At 38.2% G+C, this 22,106-nt stretch overlaps 1 long non-coding RNA gene across 1 annotated transcript in view; it reads right to left on the bottom strand.

Annotated features, from left to right (window-relative positions):
• LOC117672051 (uncharacterized) overlaps positions 1 to 5,320 on the bottom strand; it is a 31,710-nt gene extending 26,390 nt beyond the window's left edge. Inside the window, exon 1 of the long non-coding RNA XR_004593107.3 lies at positions 5,177 to 5,320. This is a non-coding gene — a long non-coding RNA (uncharacterized LOC117672051). The remainder of the gene's footprint in view (positions 1 to 5,176) is intronic.
• Between the last annotated feature and the right edge of the window lie 16,786 nt (positions 5,321 to 22,106).

Raw genomic sequence — 22,106 nt, 5'->3', positions numbered from 1 at the left:
ATAATTAAATAGATTCAGCCCGTAATTTAAAACTTATCAATTTAAAATCCGTATCAAATTTTAAAACCAACCATAAAATCAAGACAGACCGGCTAACTGAAAAAAGTAAGTTTTTAGGGCCCGACGAAAAGTCCGGAGGTCGGAGATCACTCGTATCTCTGGGGGTAGATTGTTCCAAAGGGTAGGTGCCATCACAGAGAAGGGTCTCCTCCTGGGGGTCACCAGCTGGCATTGTCTGGCCGACGGCGCCCTGAGGAGGCCCTCTCTGTGGGAGCAAACTGGCCGGTGGAAGGCTATTGGTGGCAGAAGGCGGTCCCATAAGTACCCCGGCCCTAAGCCATGGAGCGCTTTAAAGGTGATCACCAACACCTTGAAGCGCACCCGGAAGTCCACCGGAAGCCAATGCAGCTCGCACAGGAGAGGAGTCACATGGGAGCGCCCCGTCGCTCCCATAATCCCCCGCGCGGCCGCATTCTGCACCAGTTGGAGCCTCCGAGTGTACCCCAAGGGGAGCCCCATGTAGAGAGCGTTACAATAGTCCAGACGAGAGGTGACGAGTGCTTGAATGACCATGCATAGGGAGTCCCGATCCAGAAAGGGACACAACTGGCATATCAGGCCAGAAGATGTTCATGAAGACTATAAAATGGTAGTATGATTAGAAGCAAATGGATTCAAGGTATGGGCTACGTGCTTCTGGTCTCACCTGTTTCTTCTTTCACTTTCCCTGCTTCTTCCTGATTCCATGTGCTGGCTTTTCTCTAACAGCATGTTAACTCATAGTTTCCACAACTATAGTTTACTGAATAAGCCACCATGGTTTTACAGTATACACCCATAACGGGTGGGTTCTAAATTTTTTTACTACCGGTTCTGTGGGCATGGCTTATTTTGTGGGCGTGGCTTGATGGTCATGTGACAATTCTTTAGGATTTAGCAGAGGTACTGGTCTACCAGGCTTTTAACTGCTTGCAGAGCTGTACCGGTCTACCCATTTGTTTTTGGAGACACCGGTCTACCACCACACTGCCTTTTAACACTGATCAGCTGTAGGACGGCCCTTTGAAGCCCCGCGACAAGAGTTTAAACAGTTTTTTTTCCTTCTAGCCAATCAGCTGGGACTCAGGAGGCAGCAATAGATTGGGGGTGGGGCCAAATAAAAGGTAAGAATAACATGGGGGAGCGGGGGGCCAGCGGGGGGCAGGAGGGCAGAACCAGTTCAGTGACATCATATCGTCACCGCTACTGGCTTGGCAGAACCGGGCGGAACCGGGAGGAACCCACCACTGACCCATAAACCATAATGTACAAATCACACTGGCTGGATTCAAGCAATGTACTAAATTATCAGAAAGCATACCATTTGGTTAAAGTTTGACGATCAGGTTATCATTGGCAAATCCTATTGTGATATGAAAGACAGTGGTAAGATGATGGGGCAAGGGGCAGAAAAATACAAGATGAAAGACATTACAGACAGCAGGTGGGCTCTCCCAGGGCCTTCAATGTGCTGCCAGTTGCAATTTTCGGTTGAGTAACTTCACTCCCATGCTGAATGGCTGGATTTTTGGAAGCCCTATACTTAAGTTCTAGTAATTTCCAGGTCCATATGGTTTTCTCTAATGTCACCCATCAAAACAGCCTCCCACTGGAGATCTGGATGATGTCTTTGCAGGAAGGCTTCAAAACATAATTTTTCAGAAGAACATTTTGGAAATTGATATTTGGTCATTGGATTCCTATTATAGTTTTAATTTCATTGTCAGTATTTGATTTTATTGGTTGATTTATGAGGTTGATTCGCTGAATTGTTGTGTGTTCTGATTTTAACTGCACTGACATGAATCCTTGGGAAATATAGTTGTACTAGAAGTATAATAAATAAGAAAACAAATAAATGTATGAATGCAAGCATATCTCTCAGCATCGTTTGGCTCAATATAATTATGCTGCTAAGGCATCACAAATAAATGGTGCTGCTGAGTTTTAGAAAATAGAGCAGCAAACGTTTCCATTTTGATTATCACTTAACTCTGATTACACTGTCAGACTTCTTGCTGATGATACCTGGAGTTCACATTGGAAAACTCAACTGGCAATTCTTGATGGAGGTGGCAGCAGTGGGTTTCCATTTTCATCAATTTCCCCTCTTCTGGGTGTTTTCCTGTCACTTTCCTCCATGATCTTTGTCACCTTAATTACAAGTTTCTGAGACAGTAGTCCAAAGCTCTTGGTAAGGCTGATCTTGTGTCTGCCAAACTAGTCTATGACTTTACGGAGATCATTTTCAGTCTCTCTTTACTGCATTGGGTTGCTCCAAAGAATTGACTTCATTTGCAAAGATTAGCTTGGGAGATACATTAACTCCTTCTCAAGCAGCCAGCACATGCTTCTAATTTCACAGCTTATTTTCTCCTACTCCGTGATCATTTCCAACATATAAAAGATGAAAAATAGATCAGATAGAGAAATTAACTTATGTTTAGCAGTGGTGAAATCCAATTTTTACTATCGGCTCTGTGGGTGTGGCTTGGTGGACTTGGCTTGGCTTGGTGGGCAGGGCATGGCTTGGTGGGCGTGGCAGGGGAAGGATACTACAAAATCTCCATTCCCACCCCACTCCAGGGGAAAGATACTGCAAAATCCCCACTCCCACTTCACTCCAAGGGAAGGATACTGCAAAATCTCCATTCCCACCCCACTCTGGGGCCAGCCAGAGGTGGTATTTGCCGGTTCTCCGAACTGCTCAAAATTTCCGTTACCAGTTCTCCAGAACCTGTCAGAACCTGCTGGATTTCACCCCTGATGTTTAGGAATATATTGTTATAATACCTCTTTTCTTTCTTTCCTTCTGTCCTCCATTTTCCATTCAGCTTGGACAAATGTAAAACCATTACTGTGCATAATTTAAAAGCCCTAAACATCTCGAGCCCAAAGAGCCTTTTCTTCCAAATTCCATGCCTACCAATTGGCTATTTGCCTCTTTTTCCTTTGGACCATTGTGTTCAGTGTGGATGGTCACAGCCTAGGAATTTCAGTTCCATTTGCTGTCTTTTATGATGAGAATACCCCTCTTGCATCTGTTTGCCATCTTTGGACTACAGAGCTCTTAGTTCTGTCAACAAGATAAGGCCTTTGAGATTCTATTCATTACATCATAGCAGATGGCTATTTCCAGCTATCACAAAACAAAAATAGGCCGATAGTTCACTTTGAAGAAGGCTGATCTGATTGGGTGCCTGTCTGTCTTACTCTCACTGGGTTTCTTCTGTTTTCCTGGAAAACTCTTGAGTTGAAGTCACAACTGAATCCAAAAAAATTATTATAGTTGATGCACAGTCAACCAGATGTTTAGGCTTTGATATTTGATATTTTGGTCTACCTATTTACTGTGTTTCCCCAAAAATAAGACCCTGTCTTATATTTTTTTGAACTCTGAAATAAGTGCTTGGCCTTATTGCCATGTGCTCAAAAGCCCGATTGGGCTTATTATCAGGGGATGCCTTATTTTGGGGAAAACAGGATAGTCCTTTGATGATGATGATGATGATGATGATGATGATGATGATGATGAAGGTGATGGTGATGATGATTATAATGATGATGATTACTATACACAGACAAGATATTTCTCTGCTGCACAGATAAATAAATTCCTGGATAAGGAAGGGACACAACTGGTCTCCAAGAACCCGCAGACCTCTGAATGCTATTAAACTGCAATTTCCAGCATTTCTGGGAGAGACTAGCTTTGTTTATGGAATGCAGAGAGGTATGTGGGTAGCAAACTCAGTGAGTATTATGTGGGTATTTAGCTATATACCATAGTATAGTAACTACTATATACTATTTAGCTATAAGAGCCGTGGTGTCACAGTGGTTAGAATGCAGTATTGAAGGCTAACTCTGATTTCCACTGCCAAAAGTTCAATCCTGACTAGCTCAAGAATGATTCAGCTTTCCATCTTTCTGAGGTCGGTAAAATGAGGACCCAGATTGTTGGGGGCAATATGCTGATCGGTGGTGAAAATCCAAATTTTTTTACTACCGATTCTGTGGGTGTGGCTTAGTGGGCGTGGTGTGGCTTGGTAGGCATGGCAGGGGAAGGATACTGCAAAATCTCCATTCCCACTCCACTCCTGGGAGAAGGATATTGCAAAATCTCCATTCCCATCCCACTCTGAGGCCAGCAGAGGTGGTATTTGCCGGTTCTCTGAACTATTCAAAATTTCCGCTACCGGTTCTCCAGAACCTGTCAGAACCTGCTGGATTTCATCCAATGCTGACTCTGTAAACCGCTTACAGAAGGCTATAAAGCACTATGAAGCAGAATATAAGTCTTTAAGTGCTAGTGCTATTGCTATTGCTAAGTGCTATTGCTATATGAGCAGACATTTAGTTGAGATTTGCCAATGAGCATGTGTTGGCTGGTAGGAGGAGCCTGTTGCTTTATTCCATCCCTGGCTGCTTCAATGTAATCACTCAGTTCACAACACTGGCAGCATAACATAAACAGTAGCTGTGGCAATGGGGTAAATTGACCGTCCATTTTAGCTACTACAATAGCCATCCCTAGAGTTACTCTCCCATAAAGCTAAATTTCCCAGACCAAGGAAGTAGTTTTTGTTTCCGGTTGGAAGCAGCTGTTTCCACTGTGGATATGCATATTTCTTAGAGTAAAATGCTGCTTTCTTAGAGGAGGAGTAAGATGAAAATGCAATCAACGAATACATTAGATCCAGAGGTGGGTTTTAGTAGGTTCTGACCAGTTCTGGAGAACCGGTAGTGGAAATTTTGAGTAGTTTGGAGAACCTATAGTAAAAATTCTGACTGGCTCCACCCCCATCTATTATCTGCCTCCCAAGTTTCAGCTGATAGAGAGGAAATGGAAATTTTGCAATAACCTTCCCCTGGATTGGGGAGGGAATGGAGATTTTACAGTATCCTTCCCCCTGGAGTGGGGTGGAAATGGTGATTTTACAGTATCCTGCCCCTGCCATGCCCACCAAGCAATGCCACGCCCACCAAGCCACACCCACAGAACCGGTAGCAAAAAATGTTGACACCCACCACTGATTAGATCATCTGTTCAGTTTCTTTGCTTCTTTGCAAATCATTCTCATTGTATGAATTGTTCTGGAGGGGAATTAATAAGTATCAGGATCTTTTCACTCACCAACTCTTCAACAGCTATCGAAACCATCTGCATTTGTTCTCTTCCTAAAGCAACATACGAAGCAGACATATGGTGAGGCAATACCTCGCTCACTCCAGCTGAACACATTGACTTCCTTTTCTGACAGCATCTGGATACCCACCCAGTTTTTTTTTTTAATTTGAAGTATTTGGTTTGGGCGTATGCATCACTAGTGAATAATTGTTGCATGACTCATTTTTAGCCAGGATGCAGTCTGAATACAGTCACTTTCATTTACACTATTAAGGGTTTTTTTCGTAATGGGGATGGGGAGGGACACATACTTTTTTCCTTAGGTAATAAGCCCAAGAGCTCTAAGAAAATAAAACTCTTTTTCCCCCCCTGGATCTCCCCCAATCTATTGGCTTCTCAGAAGACCATTTCCTATTTGTTGACATCAGAAGATTTTACTTTTGTTCCTCTGTTTGAGAATAGTGCAGACCATTTCAACTGATCCCAAGCTGATGGCTCAGTTAGGTAGGATGCCATCCCAATCAATAAAGAAACACACCAAAGCAGTATTTCAAAGGCCTTTATTCAGTTTTTGTACCGTTTAAGACGCAGGTCCAATGAATTACTGCCAAGGATTGCCTGTTACTTTCCTGTCCTTTGCAGTCTTGTTGTGAGATGAATGCTTTTGAAGAATCGTTATTCAGAAATACAAAAAAATGCATTCTAATTGTATTCAGGATGCTTCCTGGTTTCACCATATCAAGCTGCTGTAATGTTTAATTCATTTCAAATGGTGAGGTTTGTGTGTAAAGGGAAGGTTGGCCTCCACTAATTTTGGTCAGGTCTTTGAAAACATCCAACATCATAAATCCAGGAATGTTTCAGTAAAGATATCTTTCACCAAGAATCTTGTATAAAGTAATTGTGGGATAAAAGAGCATATAGGTAGTCCTTGACTTATGATCACAACAGAGTCCACTGCTAAACAAGACAGTTGTTAAATGAGCTTTACAGCCCCTTTTGACCTCTTTTGCCACAATTGTCAAGCAAATCACTGCAACAGTTAAATGAATCATGAGGTTGTTAAGGGAATCTGGCTTCCCTCATTGACTTTGCCTGTTGGAAGCCAGTTGGGAAGTTACTAATGGTGATCATATGATCTTGGGACACTAGAACTGTCATAAATACATGCCAGTTGCCAAGTGTCTGAATTTTGATCACGTGACCATGGGGATTGTTAGGAATTGAGTATTACCTACCTTGTTGGGTTGGCAATATATAAACCATCAATATAGCTTTAAGACTGCTGTATGGCATCATACTGTGTCCTGTTTGGTTAGCTCTGTAGCCAATCTCCTTAAGTGGGAGCTAGAAACATGGTTTGTTTTCTCTTTGCTGCTCTTGCTCTCTGATATCTCTGTATGCTACTGTTTGCAAATCCAGAAGAACTTTTATTGTGAATGACTACGACGACTAGAAGACTTTGTTATTGGATTATCCCTGGACTGTCGTTTTGCTATCTCCTGCTCTATATGTGTACGACCTGGACTGTTTATTGGACTGTGCCTTACTATTTTCTAAAAGTAAACACAACTCAGTATATCTGTGTGTTGACTGTGCTTATTCGTATCTACTCTCAATCGCTTTCATGTGCACACCCTTGCTACTCAAGGGTTACTCTACGAATTCCTTAACAGGGATGCTACAACAGTCATGAGTGTGAAAAACAGTCATAGTCACTTTTTTCAGAGCCGTTGTTAATTCAAACAGTTACTAAATGAAACATTGAAAGTCAAGGACTACCTGTAGTTAGTATAGTAACTGATTAAGCATTATGTTTACAAAAAAGAATTAAGGGGAAGGGAGCTTGGGGAAAATAATTTAAAAGAGCACTTTTAACTTTGTATAAAAATAATTATAGGTTGCAAGCTTAGGGATCCAGAAATGAAAAGGTCTTCAACTCTCTGTGGATTCTCACTTGCCCTAAAAGAGGAGGAGCAAAGTTAGTGGATTCCAGGATTCTTGTTATCGGAGATCCATTGGCATCCATGCTCCAGATATCTGGTCATAACTCTATAATCCTATGAATCCTTTTAAAATGTGTTTTTGAACTGAAAATCTAGAATTTTAAAATAATCTTAGCACTCAACATCTCTTGCTGACTTCTTTTATCATAATATCAATATTCCGGTGTTCTGCAACTATGAAAGGAATCATTTGCAATAGAATTGTTGTTCTATACAGATTCACTTATAAAGAAATTGGCAAGCAGATGTGGATAAAGAGAAGTTTTAGATCTCTCTGCTACTTGACAGTCTTGATGTTGAAGCCTTCCCAAACCTGGCTACAGTACTTGCTCTGGGGTAAGGGACAGCCAAAACAGCTGCACGCTCCATATTAACACATAACTGAGCCCTTGGGCTAAGAACTGTTGTTCACAGCAAATCCTTTAACCTGAAACACAAGCCCTCAACTTCGGTTTCCTCAACTGAAATGACAGGCCAGCAAACATCAGCATACTGCACGTTGGCTCAGCTCCTAAACCCTAAGCAAGATTACAAGAATGTACATGCAATTATATATTCATTTAATGTTTAATTTTTAATGAATTTTTGCAACAACAACAAAAAAAGGTTCTAGCCATAGGAAGAAGGAGACATTTCTTGATAACTTCACTACTTTAAGTAGAAATAGGCAGGACCATTTCTTTACTCATCCTGAGGACATCATGATAAAATAATTGGTATATTTCTACTACTGGAAGAATTCTGCAATAGTTTTCCAAAAATGTTCATACTCTTTTCTCTTGTGTAGCTAAAGGAAAGAAATACCAAAGTATTCTGATAGTGTTAAAATTAATTGTCTAGCTAGGTTCTTATTTGGAATTGCTGCCACCTACTCCTGGTTTATCCCCACAACCAGACATTAGTTTACAAGATAGGAATGATTTTTGTCCAAAAACCTTGGCTGCATATACAATTTTAATATCTATTTAATATCTATTTCTCCTACCGGGAATTTTTCATTGCCCTTTTTTCTTTTTTTAACTTGCCTAGATAATTCCATGTTTTCCATAAATTTGGCCAGCTTACCTCCAACTCCAAAAGAAGTTAGATTCTGGTCCCCTGCTATGTCTGTGGAATAATTCTACAAATAAAAGTCTTCAGCAGTGATGTTATCTTCTTTCTAATTTCTTTGCATTCTTCTTTTTAACCTATTACCAATCCACAAGGCAGCGTCTGCTCTTAATACATGGCTGTTAAAATCTCTCTGAGGTATTCGGCTAAAGCCTTTTGAAAGACTGCATAATCTTTGCCTGCATGCCTGAGGATCTCTAAAAGATCTCTAAAAGGTTCACATGAGAAAAAAAAAAGATTGGGGCTTAAGTTGTGAAGCATTGTCTGCCATTTTGATTTTTTTGACCTCTTCTTCTGCAGATACCCCTAAAAGCCAGAAGGGCTGCAGACTGGAGAGATGATTGTACAGGAAATATAAATTTTTACATATGGGCACCACCTAATTAAATAAATACAAGTATGCTTTGCCTAATTTTGAAAAAAATGAAAACAAACCCCTCTCTCAAACTGAAAGAAAACGCTTTTTATGAAATGCTACAGATTTTTTTGCACAATATAGAGTAACAGCTTTTGTTTTGTTGCAGAATTTTACTTATTATGCAGCTGATTGCAACACTTATTTTGCTTCTATTATTTTTTCCCCGTTGATAATTGGTATACTGCATACTGTTTTATAATGGATTTCTTTTATGCACCTGGGTTCCTTTGGGAAGAAGAGAGGAATAAATACGTTTTTTGCTAGAATAGCAAAAGTTTCACTTTGGAATTCTGTAATAAATATTAAGATTTGGACTAAATGAATTCTTTATCAATAATATCTAGAGTTCCTGATAGTTTCTCATCTAAAATAGAGACTGTCAAGACAATCATAAAATCATTCATGGGATGTAATAACAAATAGTGCAGTACGATTTGTATTCCATGGCAAAGATATTAAAATTGCCTACAACCATGATGTACAGGGTAAAGAATGGAGATATGCAAATGTGAAGTCAGAATTCCAGAACTAACTTGCTAATACCTTCCTTGAATACCATTGGTAAACATTTGGTTTAATTACACACTGCATTATGTTTCTAGAGCAACATCAAAAGCCCTTGTACTCTGTTTAAATAAGGTTTTGTCCCTGTTAATTCATGAACACTTTGCCTACATAATGCACGGCAGACATTATAAAGAGAAAAAGAAATGAGTTTTATATCAACACAGACAGCTAATAAACACTCAGTGGTGAACTTCTATAGGATGAAAAGATTGTGTTGCAAATGACAGATTGCTAGAAGACAGAACAATGGAAGATTGTAGATAGAAAGATTACACACACAAACCCACACAGGGTGAGTTTCCCCAGTAGGTAAACAATAAGAAAAGGACGCATGGCAGACTCTCCTTTTATGACTCTTCTATGCAGCTCATTGGAAAGATGAGCAACAATGGGTTTTTCACAGTCTGGTAGTTTCCGGTTGTGTTCTACTGCTAGTCCTACATTCTTAACCTTGGAGGGCACTAGTTTGTGGACAGCTGATCTACATACTTATAGGACAGACTTTGGAGTATCAGAAGAAGTCTTTGGGAATGATAACAAGTAATGGAATGAAATATGATTGGATTTCAAATTCTACCGTTCAAGTATGTTGACAATGGCTAAGGTGCTAGAGTTGTGTCCAACAGCTGGAGACTCAGATTGTAATATATTCCCTCTGGTTTTACATACATTAACCATTAAGGCTAATAAGCTTATTTGCACTAGAAATTATTAAGGATGTATTCAGAACTGATGTCCCTGTATATGTGTGTGTGTGTGTGTGTGTGTCCCAGTAAATCAAATTATGGCACCAAATGAAAGGTATTAATAAGGAAATAATTTTCTAAAATATTATGTTACATCTGATGCAGTTTTTAGATTATAATTATGAAGGAATATGATAGAAATGAGAAGTGAGAAAATTAAAAATGTAAGTATCTTTCTTCATTTAAATGACCTTTGCACTAGTTTCAGGATTCCCATGTATTCTTCTGTGCTTGAGTAACAGAGAACCACCATTTCCTTCTTCTCCAGAGACTGGATTCCCAGGATTTCACTTTTTGACTTGGGAGAAGGTTTTATTGACGTCAACAGAATTTGCTGAATGGCAATCTCTGAAATGTCTATTTCTGGAGAAAATGTGAATGTGTGTGTATGCAAATATGTATTTAAATCCAGATTTAAGAACAATCAGATATTAATTATATGTTAATGTGGGTGCAAGGATTACAAGATTAATTAATTAAATAATTAAGTAATTAAGGATTAAAGGATTACAAGGGATGGATTCAACTAAGTGGCTCAGTGGCTAAGACACTGAGCTTGTCGATCAGAAAGGTCAGCACTTTAGCGGTTCGAATCCCTAGTATAGGTCTCCCGCGTGAGCAGGGGGTTGGACTAGATGACCTCCAAGGTCCCTTCCAACTCTGTTACTGTTACTGACTTATAAGGAGTCATACTAAAGAGCAGTCAGATGGAAATTACCTATCCCTGTTCCAGAGACAAGTCTGAATGGATTAAGTATAACACGAAGATGGTTCCTTCCCTTTTGGCCATAATGCCTGAAGGGTTCATGCCTAATTTTGGACATTGGAAATTTTGGAAAAGGGCTGACTGAAATCCCAGGGAGATGGTTTCCATCAGTATTGACAGTACTGTGGTATATGGATAAATATCCAGCTCAGTATAACATAACTTCCTATGTCCCTGTTCTATATTATTATAGGTAAGTGATCGTTGTTTGATGAAAGCATTGTGCATGGAAAATACTATTCTACACATTGCTACTTTTTATTAAAGCTGCATTTTTTTGTTAATTCAATTTTGTACAGGATAAAAAATATTACTACTCTTGTGAATGCTATTGCTAATTATTATGTAACACAAGCATAATGATTTGCTCTAGGTATCTCCCCTTGGTACTCTCCCTCAAATCCCAGACTTCACAACACCCCAACTATTCCCAGTCTCACACTATCCAGTTGTATTAAGGATTATGATGACCAAGAAGGCCCTTATTGATCTTCCAAAATCATACCAGAAAGGGAAAAGTTGCAGCAAAACTCCCATTAATTAATTGTTTATTCTTGGGATGATGGTTTTTTTCAGTTGCATTACAATAGCTTGCCTTCAGAAGTTGTAGGGGCTTCATCATTGGAGGTGTTTAAGAAAAGATTGAAATTGTATAGGGTCTCCCTTCCAGCTCTATCCTGATTGATCTTTCCTCTCCTGCGTCTTGTTGAATTTGCGAAGTATCAGGCAGCCTGAGAGAATGAAGATTTCTAAGAAGCCACTTTTCTTACATTGTTTTGCTTTGTGGATAAAGTTTCACTGAATGTTAAACCCCCTTATTAAAGAATAAAACATGAGATGAGACACTATTTATTTTCAATCTATCCAAACTAAGCAGGAAAAGAGGGTGGGGTTAGATTTTGTTAAGCTTATGTTCTGCTTTCCTACACTTGTCAGATTCTTAACATTCAATTGAGTTTATGACCTTCCTTTCCTTCTTTATAACTTGCAGGATTTTTCCCCCACCACCCTAGGGAGATTCAGCCAGAAAATTATTTTTCTACTCAGTAGAAAATTGTGCTTCCTGCTAAAGGTAGAACATTGCCTTCAAAGAAAGAAGCATTACAGAATTGTGATGCTTATATGTATTATTATTATTATCATTATTATTATTATTAGTAGTAGTAGGAGTAGTAGGAGTAGTAGTAGGAGTAGTGGCTGCAATACTGTCACTACTATCAATAACCACTGCAAAATGAATAAAATGAAGGCCTCTCCACTGAGAGTTATGAACAATTATTTACCATAGTGATCCACCATAGGTTAGTAGATTTTTTTAAAGAGTCTAATCTATGGGTGAAAAACAATGATTGGCCCAATGTCAACTAGGCTTGTTTGACATTGGTTGACATAGGTTGACTTCCATGACTGAGAAAGGACAATATTTGGCTTCTCTCTGCTTCTATTTTAGCACCTGACTGGTTTTCTTAACAACCATATAAATAAATCCTTCCCAGCAAGATCTAGCCACATCTTGGCTTTTCTGGGGCATCTATTATCACTTAATTCAGCTCATCCACCTTGTTGCTGACTATCCTCTTCTTTTTCCTTTCAACTTTTGCCACCATCATGGATTTCTCAAAGAAGTTGGGTCTATGCATTATGTGTCCAAACTATAATAATTTGAACTTGGTCAGTTGTGCATTGTGAGAATCTATTTTGGACTGATTTGTTCTATGATCAATTTATTTAGTTTTTTTCATTATCCATAGTATTCCCAATAATCTTATCCAATATTAAAGTTCAAAAGTGTCATGATTCTTTCTATTCTGCTTCTTCAAGTCCAACTTTTTCTTCCATTGACTGTCGCAGTGAAAACCATTGTGTCGTTGGTACAGATATGTATGACATTGGAATATCTTTTCCAAGGCCTTCATGGCTACCTGCCCGCCCATCTGCAACATATTTCTCAACCCTGGTTCCTTTACTGTTGATAATCAATTCTAAAAGGCAAGACATACCCATCACTTCAATATCCTCATTGTCAATTTTACAGCTGGTTGATCACTGGTTTTTCTTTTATTATATTTAATAGTTGTCCAATTTTCTTCAATTTACTCTTTGTCTTTTTTTTATTAGAGCTTCCTACCAATTAGAAAGTTCTTACTGGGTTATGAATTATGCTTAGGATGTATTCTTTTTCTCTTAAGTCATTATTTAAGTCCTGAGTTCTACTTGTGAGAGAATTTGTAAATTTTTCTAAGTGTTTATAATAAAGGAAGCTACAAAAAATTGCAGAGTGTTAATAAATGTTTATAAGATATCTAGGATTAAGTTGGCATGACTGACAAAAATTGCAAACACAGAGCAGTCAAGGAGGAAGGGATAAAGTACAATGTTATTCAGTCTTGGAGACACACCTGGTGGATTTTCTATTCTATTTATGTCTTGCAAACACCCTCTGAACATAAATTCTTTGGTATCAGAACATAAATTACTTTAATGTGAGTCTTCAAAACTCTCCATGCATAAATGGTTAAACATCTCAGGAAAGTAGGACAAATAACTGCAGCAAGTTTAACTCAGCCAGTCATCAAACACAATAAAAATAAAGTTCTAATCACAAACACCCCTCATTGTTTTCATTAAGAAGGCTAAATGCACAATTTCTGGAAAGGAATAAAAATGTAATTAGCTAGTAGCAAGTTGTTTTCTTTTATGTTGATCCTTATTAGAATTTAAATGTTCATGTGTTTTTCCCCCCACAGATCTTTATCAAAAACAAATAATTATTACTTATTGCCTATGAGGTATATGAATGTGGAACTTTTTTCCCTGAAAAAATTGTCTTTGTTTCTAGACTTAAGGAATTCAAAACATGTTTATTTATATTTGATAGTTGGCTTTATGATAAAACTTGCATGAGCAAAATTCAGATTTGTTAAATCTATTCTTTCCCCTTTCTTATCCAACAGCCGAAGGCACATACATAAGCTAATGCTCAGTCCAGGAATATTTTATCATACTTGAAATGAACTGATAAATCCTTCCACACAAAAAGCCATTTTCATGAAGATCCACACAGATTTTATACTGCATCAGTATATTGACTTTATGACTCAGCATATTTTTTTAGAAATCATTTGTAAGAAATGCTTCAAACCTTCTGATGTACATGTTACTTGGGTCAAAAATCTCAACATGCCAGCTGCAACAGTGCAGATGAAAACCCATCCCCCTTATATGGGGTTGTATAGAAAGTGCGTATAGTCAAGGCTACTGTTTTCCCAGTTGCAATGTATGGCTGTGAAAGTTGGACCATAATAAAAGCTGAGTGCCAAAGAATTGAGGTCTTTGAACTATGGTGCTGGAGAAGACTCCTGCGATTCCCTTGGATTGCAAGGTGATCAAACCAGTCAGTCCTAGAGGAGATCAACCCTGGCTGCTCTTTAGAAGGCCAGATCCTGAAGATGAAATTCAAATACTTTGGCCACCTAATGAGAAGGAAGGACTCACTGGAGAAGAGCCTAATGCTGGGAAAGATTGAGGGCAAAAGAAGAAGGGACCACAGAGAATGCGGTAGCTGGATGGAGTCACTGAAGCAGTAGGCATGATCTTAAATGGACTCTAGAGGATGGTAGAGGACAGGAAGGCTTGGAGGAACGTTGTCCATGGGGCCGCAATGGGTCGGACATGACTTCACAACTAACAACAACAACATAAAATGGAGGCATACTTTGATCGTGCAGTTATGGTTGCCATCTTGATTTTTTTCTTTTTCTTTTTCTTTTTTGGCTAACTCTCTCCTTCCAGAGACTCCTGGGAGCAGAACATTTCTATCCATTACAGCAGCTTCTCTCTCTTTTTTTTCATGATTCTGCATGAGTCTGAAAAGAACCACATCAATTTTGTTGAATCAGCTCCATCAAGTAACACATTTTTTTTTTCCTACATTAATGCTGAACCCTGAAAAAAGAGAGGGCTGCTTTAAAGAACAGCAGAGAAGAGCAATGCTCACCTGAAGTCTGGATGTTTCTTCGGAATAATTTTTGAAGCATGCAGAACTTGATCTCATGCTCGGAATACATGAAGTCTATTCCAACTCAGTCTTCTTGATGCTGTTTTCTCTCAGTTCTAGTTTTGCTCTCCTGACAGAACAATTGGGCGCCTGTAAAATTAATGGTTTTACATTCCTCATAAAATTTAGAACAAACAAAACTGAGATGCAAACATTCAATGTTTCCTTGATTCATAAATTATGACTGGGCATAGAATCTCTTCAATGGAGGCTTGCTTATCTCTGGAATGCCTTTTTCAAAGATGTTTCTATTAATATATCAGGGCTAACTTAAGGATACATTTCTTATTTTTATAAAGGTATTTATAATTGGTTTTTTTTTAAAGCCAATTTGGGGTTTTCACTAGCTGTATTCAAGCTTTCTATAAGGCAGGAAGATCTAAATGGTTACTATGGAGATAAACTCTGCCACTCAGTCTTACATCAACTCTGCTGGACCACCCACCTTAATGAAACTTCTGTGACATCAACACTTTGATGTAGCACTAAGGAGCTAAACTGACACATTCAGTTTAGCTTTTTAGCATTAGTGGATGTGTCTTTTGTGGGAATAAATGATCCTTGATTAACAAAATTATTGCTGACAATTTTGTGTAAGAGAGTCTGAAGATTATGATGGCTATAGACAGCAAACATGCCTAAATAGATGCACAAAATACAGCTCTGGCTTCTTTCCACAGAGTTGTCTGGATTTACTGTTCTGTTGACTATGATAAAGTGTACAGTCCTGGAAAAACTAGAATCCTTGCCTTTGAAAGCTGTCCATCTGGATCAGTGTCCTTCAGTAATGCTCCTGAGTGCACATTTGAGGCATGACACAAGACCCATAATTGCACACTGCTCCAACCACATTAAGAGGTTGCCATTTCAACAGCGTGTATGAGAGATCAGCGTTCTCTTCCCAAACACTGTCTCTATTGGATTACCAGGATCTACTAAAACAACCATTACCATCCTCCTCAAGACTATGAAATTGCTTTTCACATCGTTCTAACTAGCATGGCCGATGGTCAGAAATTATGAAAGATTTGTTTATTGCTTTTAAAATAATCATTAAAATGGAACAGAAATATCAGGAACATAGGAACAGAAGGATAGAAATATATATACTGTCAAAGTTAAAAGAATTGAACAGAATAAGGCAAAAAATGTATTGTTATAAAAGTAAACAGCTATAATTCTGAAAATGTTTAAGTACATATGTGTTTGTTTCTAATACTTACAGTATATCACTACTATGCTATTTCAACCTACTGTATTTTCTATAAACAAGTCCCATATTTCAATAGAGTTATTCATAGAAAGTCTACATCTAACAGTTGGAAGGGAACTTGGAGGTCTTCTAGTCCAACCCCTGCTCAAGCAGGAGACCCTATACCATTACAGACAAGTGGTTGTCCAGTCTTTTGTTGAAAGCCTCCAATGATATAGATCATCTATAGGTGATCTGCTCATAAGTGGCAATTGTACTCAGTTTCCAATCCATTGAGGCCATATATTTATCTGCCCAATATTACAATGTAGTAAAGGCATGGAGAATCATAGAATAGAATAACAGAGTTGGAAGGGACCTTGGAGGTCTTCTAGTCCAGCCCCCTGCTTGAGCAGGAGGCCCTACACCATTAGAGACATGTGGCTGTCCAGTCTCTTCTTGAAAGCCTCCAGTGATGGGGCTTCTGAAGTAACTTCTGAAGGCAATCCATTTACATTATCCACTTGTCAAATTCCATGTACTGTTGTACATTGAAATTGAACATTGAATTGTAGTGTGAGGTTTAGCAATAAACAAAAGAATGTCATCTGCAAATAAACCAATATATATTCAACTGAATTATATCTTAATCCATTTTATGAATTTCAAAGCAAATCCTAACCTGTTTAGTATGACAGATGTGTACTGTTCATATATTTTGTCAAAGGCTTTTTCAGCATCTAATGATAAAATCACAAATAGGTCTTTATTTTTAATTCAAGTCTATTAAGTCTACAATTAACCTAATGTCTGCTACTTGATTAGTTTTTATAAACCCGTCTTGATCATTCTGAATAATAAACGATATCACTTGTAATTTGTTAGCTGCTGTTAAAATCTTTGTAGCAACATTAATCAACGAGATAGAACGATACTCAGCACACTGAATGTATCTATACCTGCTTTTGGTATAACCGTACTATAAACTTGATTATATCCCTGACAATATCCCTGACAATATCCCTAACAAATATCTCATTGTACAATTGGCAAAGTTTTGGCACCCAAAGAGCCATAAATGTTTTATATGACTCTATAGGAAATCTATTCAACCCTGATGTTTTACCACTTGCAATTGTAAAAATTATTTATTTACCGGTAATCTCTATCTCAGATAGTAGAGCAAATAAAAATGGCTTTTTATCATCAAAGGGTGGTAGGTTAATTTTATTTTGAAAGGCTTTTATATCTTCATTCAATACATTCTTTAATTTGAAAAAATGACATTGATATCCTATAAAATTTTACACATTTTATCTCTCACCTCTAATAATTGGTATCACTGCCCTGTCTTTTTTTTTCCTTTGAGTAGCCAAAGTATTACCAGATCTTTTACCTTTCTCCCGTAAACTTGTTAGCATGAATTCTGTCTGTTGTGATATTACAGTATTAGCATACCAGTATCTCCTTATTGAATGATAACGAATTTGTACAACAAATGCATGTAGAGAATTTACAATAGTTTGATCTCAATTTAGAAACATCAAGTGCCTGGATTTTTGAAGAAGCAGCATATAAATCATACATAAGGGATAAATTATTGTTTCTGCATCATACACAAATTAGGTTAAAAATAAGAGCTAAAATAATTTCTGGATACCTTGACCAGTTTCTGAAATGCACATTTCAAAGTAATGTGCATTACTTTGATCTGATAAATAATAACTGTCTTGACTTTTGTGATATAAAGTTGATGATATTTTAAAAATCATGCCAAAAAATTTGGTGCACATTTGAATAAAGCATATATTCTCTTATTGTTGAAAACATCAAGTGCCATGATTCTATTAAATTCAGTTCTTCCATTAAGTCTTCATTATTTCCTACACTATGATTGTTTTGTGTGTGTGTGTGTGTGCCAGTGTACATCCATCAAGGTCAGAATCCAATATTTCATTAACATTTTCTCCTATTACCACTTAATCATAAATACACTCATTCAAGTGTCTAAAAGATTTACAAAACATAATAGGAGAATCTAAATTAAATCAACAAACATTAATCATTGTTAATACAGTCCCTGCAATTTTAGCGCACAAAATTAAACACTGCCCATTTATATCAGTAATAACATGTTGTACATCAGTTGGAAGTCCTTTTTGAACCCAAATGACCACACCTTTAGCTTTCATCGAAGTATCAGTGAGAAATGTTGGAAGATGTAATCCAGCAATACCTGCAAGGCAATAGGCAGCCCACATTTGTCCATTTCAGTCTAAAATATTTGGGCCCTTTAATTTAGTGTTATTACTGATTATTATACAAGTAATGTAATTACTTAACACTAGTAAGTCCACACTACATTCTCTAATTATTATTATTATTTTGTTTCATGATACTCCCAGGAACATCTAGCACAGCTGGAGAAGAAAAAAAAAATCTTTTGAAGGTTACTATTGCCTTTAAAGGAATTATTTATTTGGGGGCTGTTTGTATTTTTTAGCACAAGTTTACCCCGTCACCACATCCCCATATGACCTGCAGACCACATCTGGATTGAAAGTTCTTCTAAACTTTCTTCAGAAAGGACACAAAGTGAGTTGCAAGCATGTTAACACAATTCCTAGGTGTGCAGTATTTCTTGGCCCCTAATGACAAGTTTTTAGAAAGGAATTCAGTTCCATTTGCTTCTTGGATGTGCAGAAATTAGAGTGACAAGCTTGCAAAATCGCCAACCTTCTCCAGAGAGAAATGATAAGTTACTATGGACATTAAAAACAGCAAACACTCAACGAAAGGAGTTTGTAATTAGAACAACAACAGAAAACAGATAAAAGCCGTATTGCCAGTATCGTGCATGTAACTAATTACAAACTTGATAAAATACCTGAGAATTGAGGCATCTCTAAGCCTTGGGCCAAAAAGTCATTCACATGGGCACAATGGGTGTTACTGTACCAGTGAAGTCAACCAACATTTCCAAACATCCAAGTCCAATGGGGTTGCTGACTTCATACTTTCCCGATTGGATGCTCTCCAGCTCTATTAGGGCTACAATTTGCAGAATCCCTAAGCAGAAAGATTAATGAACTCTGGGAGGTTGAGGCGTTTTCCATAAGGTACAAAGTTCTAGAAGGCAGATTTGCCCTGTAGAAACCAAATATGATGGTCTTTTGTTGCTACCATAACATAGAGAGGCAATAGTGATTCACAGCTTGATCTTTGTTGGCTTGATTAAGATCTGGAATGGAAAAAGAATCAATTCCAGGAGCAGATCAGAGAAACAATCTGAATGAAGGAGGAACCGCAGCAAGGAACAGAAGAACACTTCAAAAAAGCAGAGACCCAGTTTGTAGGGAACTGGTCCAAATCAAATGAACCAGAGACAATTGAAATTGTTTTGACAAAATCCAAAACCCAATTGATGTTTTACTTGTTTGTGCAGGGATGGAAGACTGACAGAGCAAGGAAATTTCAGAGAAGTTAAATCTTTTCTGTAATGTGCTGTCACAGTATGACAGTGTCCTTTGCAAATTCTGACAATACACTTCAGGCCTCATAAATTCCCTTCTTTTCTTCTGCCTCTAAGGACTGAATGGGACATCACAGTCCTACACTAGGAGCAGCAAAGAGGGGGAAAGATTGTTGGGTTTTTTGCTAATTTTTTGAGGGTTGTAGAGTTTTTATTCAAAAAAGATATACAGGTAGCTTGTAGCTAATGACATAATGGAGCCTAGAATTTCCATCATAAGTCATATGGTTAGGATTAAGGTTGTGGCACCCACATGACTGACCTGATTTTGTGACTCTTTTTTGCAGTACAGGTAGTCATCAACTTATGACCACAATTGAGCCCAAAATTTATGTTGCTTAGTGAGAAATTTGTTAAATGAGTTTTGCCGCATTTCTTGACACATTTGTTAAGTGAATCACGGCAGCGGTTAAGTTACTAACACGGTTGTTAAGCGAATCTGGCTTCCTCATTGATTTTTCTGTTCAGAAGGTCGCAAAAGAGGATCACGTGACCCCAGGAAGCTGCAACCCGTCATAAATATGAACTAGTTGTCAAGCATCTGAATTGAAATCATGTGGCCATGGAGATGCTCCAATGGTCGTAAGTGTGAAAAATGGTCATATGTCACTTTTTCCAGTGCTGTTGTGACTTTGAACAGTCAGTAAATGAACTGTAGTAAGTCAAGGACTACCTGTAGTGTTTTGATGACAGGACAGACCACAACTTCTTCAAAAGCAGGGAAAACCACCCCTTCCCTCACGAATGCATTCACCAGTATCTGAATCCAACTACATGTCATCTTGAAGGACATTTTAGCTGTAAGGGACACAAATCTAATATAGAGAGTGCCATGCTTCCAGCCCTGAGGACTCTGTCTGTTTTTTTCAGGACAAACAGCTGGAACTCTTCCCAGATAATCTGACAAAATCTTGTCTCAGATAACTCCAAAGAAATGACAGAGTCCAACTCCGAATTACAAGTATTTCAAATATTCTTCAGAGCAACCCTGCACATGTCCCTCCAAACTTTCCTTCTCCAGAAGGGACAGAGCTGAGCTGAAGACTCTGTTATTTCATCAAGCTGGCCTTGCCTAAATCTTCTCCCTTTTAAGTGCAAATTTTAAATTTTAATGTATTTTAAAATATGGGTATTTTAAATTATGGGTATTAATTCAGCCAAATTTATTTAATTCATTTTATTCTATTTTAAATTTTGTATATGTATGTGTTTTATTTTATGGCTGTTCACCGCCCTGAGTCCTTCGGGAGTAGAGCGGTATAGAAATTCAATAAAATAAATAAATAAATAAATAATGACAGGGCTCCAAATAACACCCCCAACGAAAGAAAACTCTGAAGCTAGAAGTTCCTCAAAGTTCCATTTTATCAGAGATGTCATATTGGCACATCTGGGAAAACCCAAATCTGAGAGCTTCCAGGTTTTCCCCACCCAAAGGAAAGTTCAAGTCCCTGCCCAACACCCATATGTCCGTCACATGGTCCAATCAAAGCACCGTCCCAACTGGAGATGCCTCCCAGTTCCAGCCATCCAGGTGCAAGGCAAGATGTCCTTGACTCTCTGAGAAAGGAATGTTATTATGACTATATATCACCCTGGCTCCATACAATCCCCCCTCCCAGTTTCCCACAGTAGTAGTAAATGTGGCAGGCCTGAAGATCCAACGAAAAAGATGGCTTCCAGGCCTAACACTTAAACAGGATCAGTTATTTCCTGTGGAAATCCAGAAGCTGATTCTGGGAGATTTCTCTTCTCGTTAAATTCCCTTAGCATGAGAGAAATGAGACAATTCTGGCATAAGAACTGCTAATAAAATACAGGTAGTCCTCGACTTACAACCACAATTGAGCCCAACATTTCTGCTGCTGAGTGAAACATTTGTTAAGTGAATTTTGCCCCCTTTTACGAGCTTTCTTGCCACATTTGCTAAGCGAATCACTGCAGTTGTTAAGTTAGTAACACGGTTGTTAAGTGAATCTGGCTCCCCCATTGATTTTGCTTGTTAGAAGGTCGCAAAAGGTAATTGGACGACTCCAGGACACTGAAACCGTCATAAATATGATTTGGTTGCCAAGCATCCAAATTTGGATCACGTGACCATAGGGATGCTGCAACGGTTGTAAGTGTGAACAAAGGTCATAAGTTACTTTTTTTAGTACCGTTGTAATTTTGAACAATCGCTAAACAAACTGATATAAGTCAAGCACCACCTTCAACTGCTACAGGTAGTCCTCGACTTACAACAGTTTGTTTAGTCATAGTTCAAATTTACAACAGCACTGAAAAATGTGAGATATGACCATTTTTCACAGTTATGACCAGGGGTGAAATGTAAAATGTGTTACTCCCGGTTCTGTGGGCGTGGCTTGGTGTGGGGGGGTAATGTGACTGAGTGGGCATGGCCAACTTTTTTTTTTTAACTTTTCAAAGCATTTTTTCTAATGCTTTGAAAAGCCTCTCTGACGATCAGGCAACTCAGCTGGGATCGTCAAAGATTTTTCAAAGCATTTTTTTAACCATCTCTTTGGCCAAGAGGTTGCAG

Source organism: Pantherophis guttatus, chromosome 1, assembly GCF_059756535.1.
Source record: "Pantherophis guttatus breed Tessera chromosome 1, ASM5975653v1, whole genome shotgun sequence".
Classification (NCBI taxonomy): Eukaryota; Metazoa; Chordata; class Lepidosauria; order Squamata; family Colubridae; genus Pantherophis; species Pantherophis guttatus.
The sequence above is the reverse complement of the archived record's forward strand: the minus strand, read 5'-3'. Positions and strand labels throughout refer to the sequence as shown.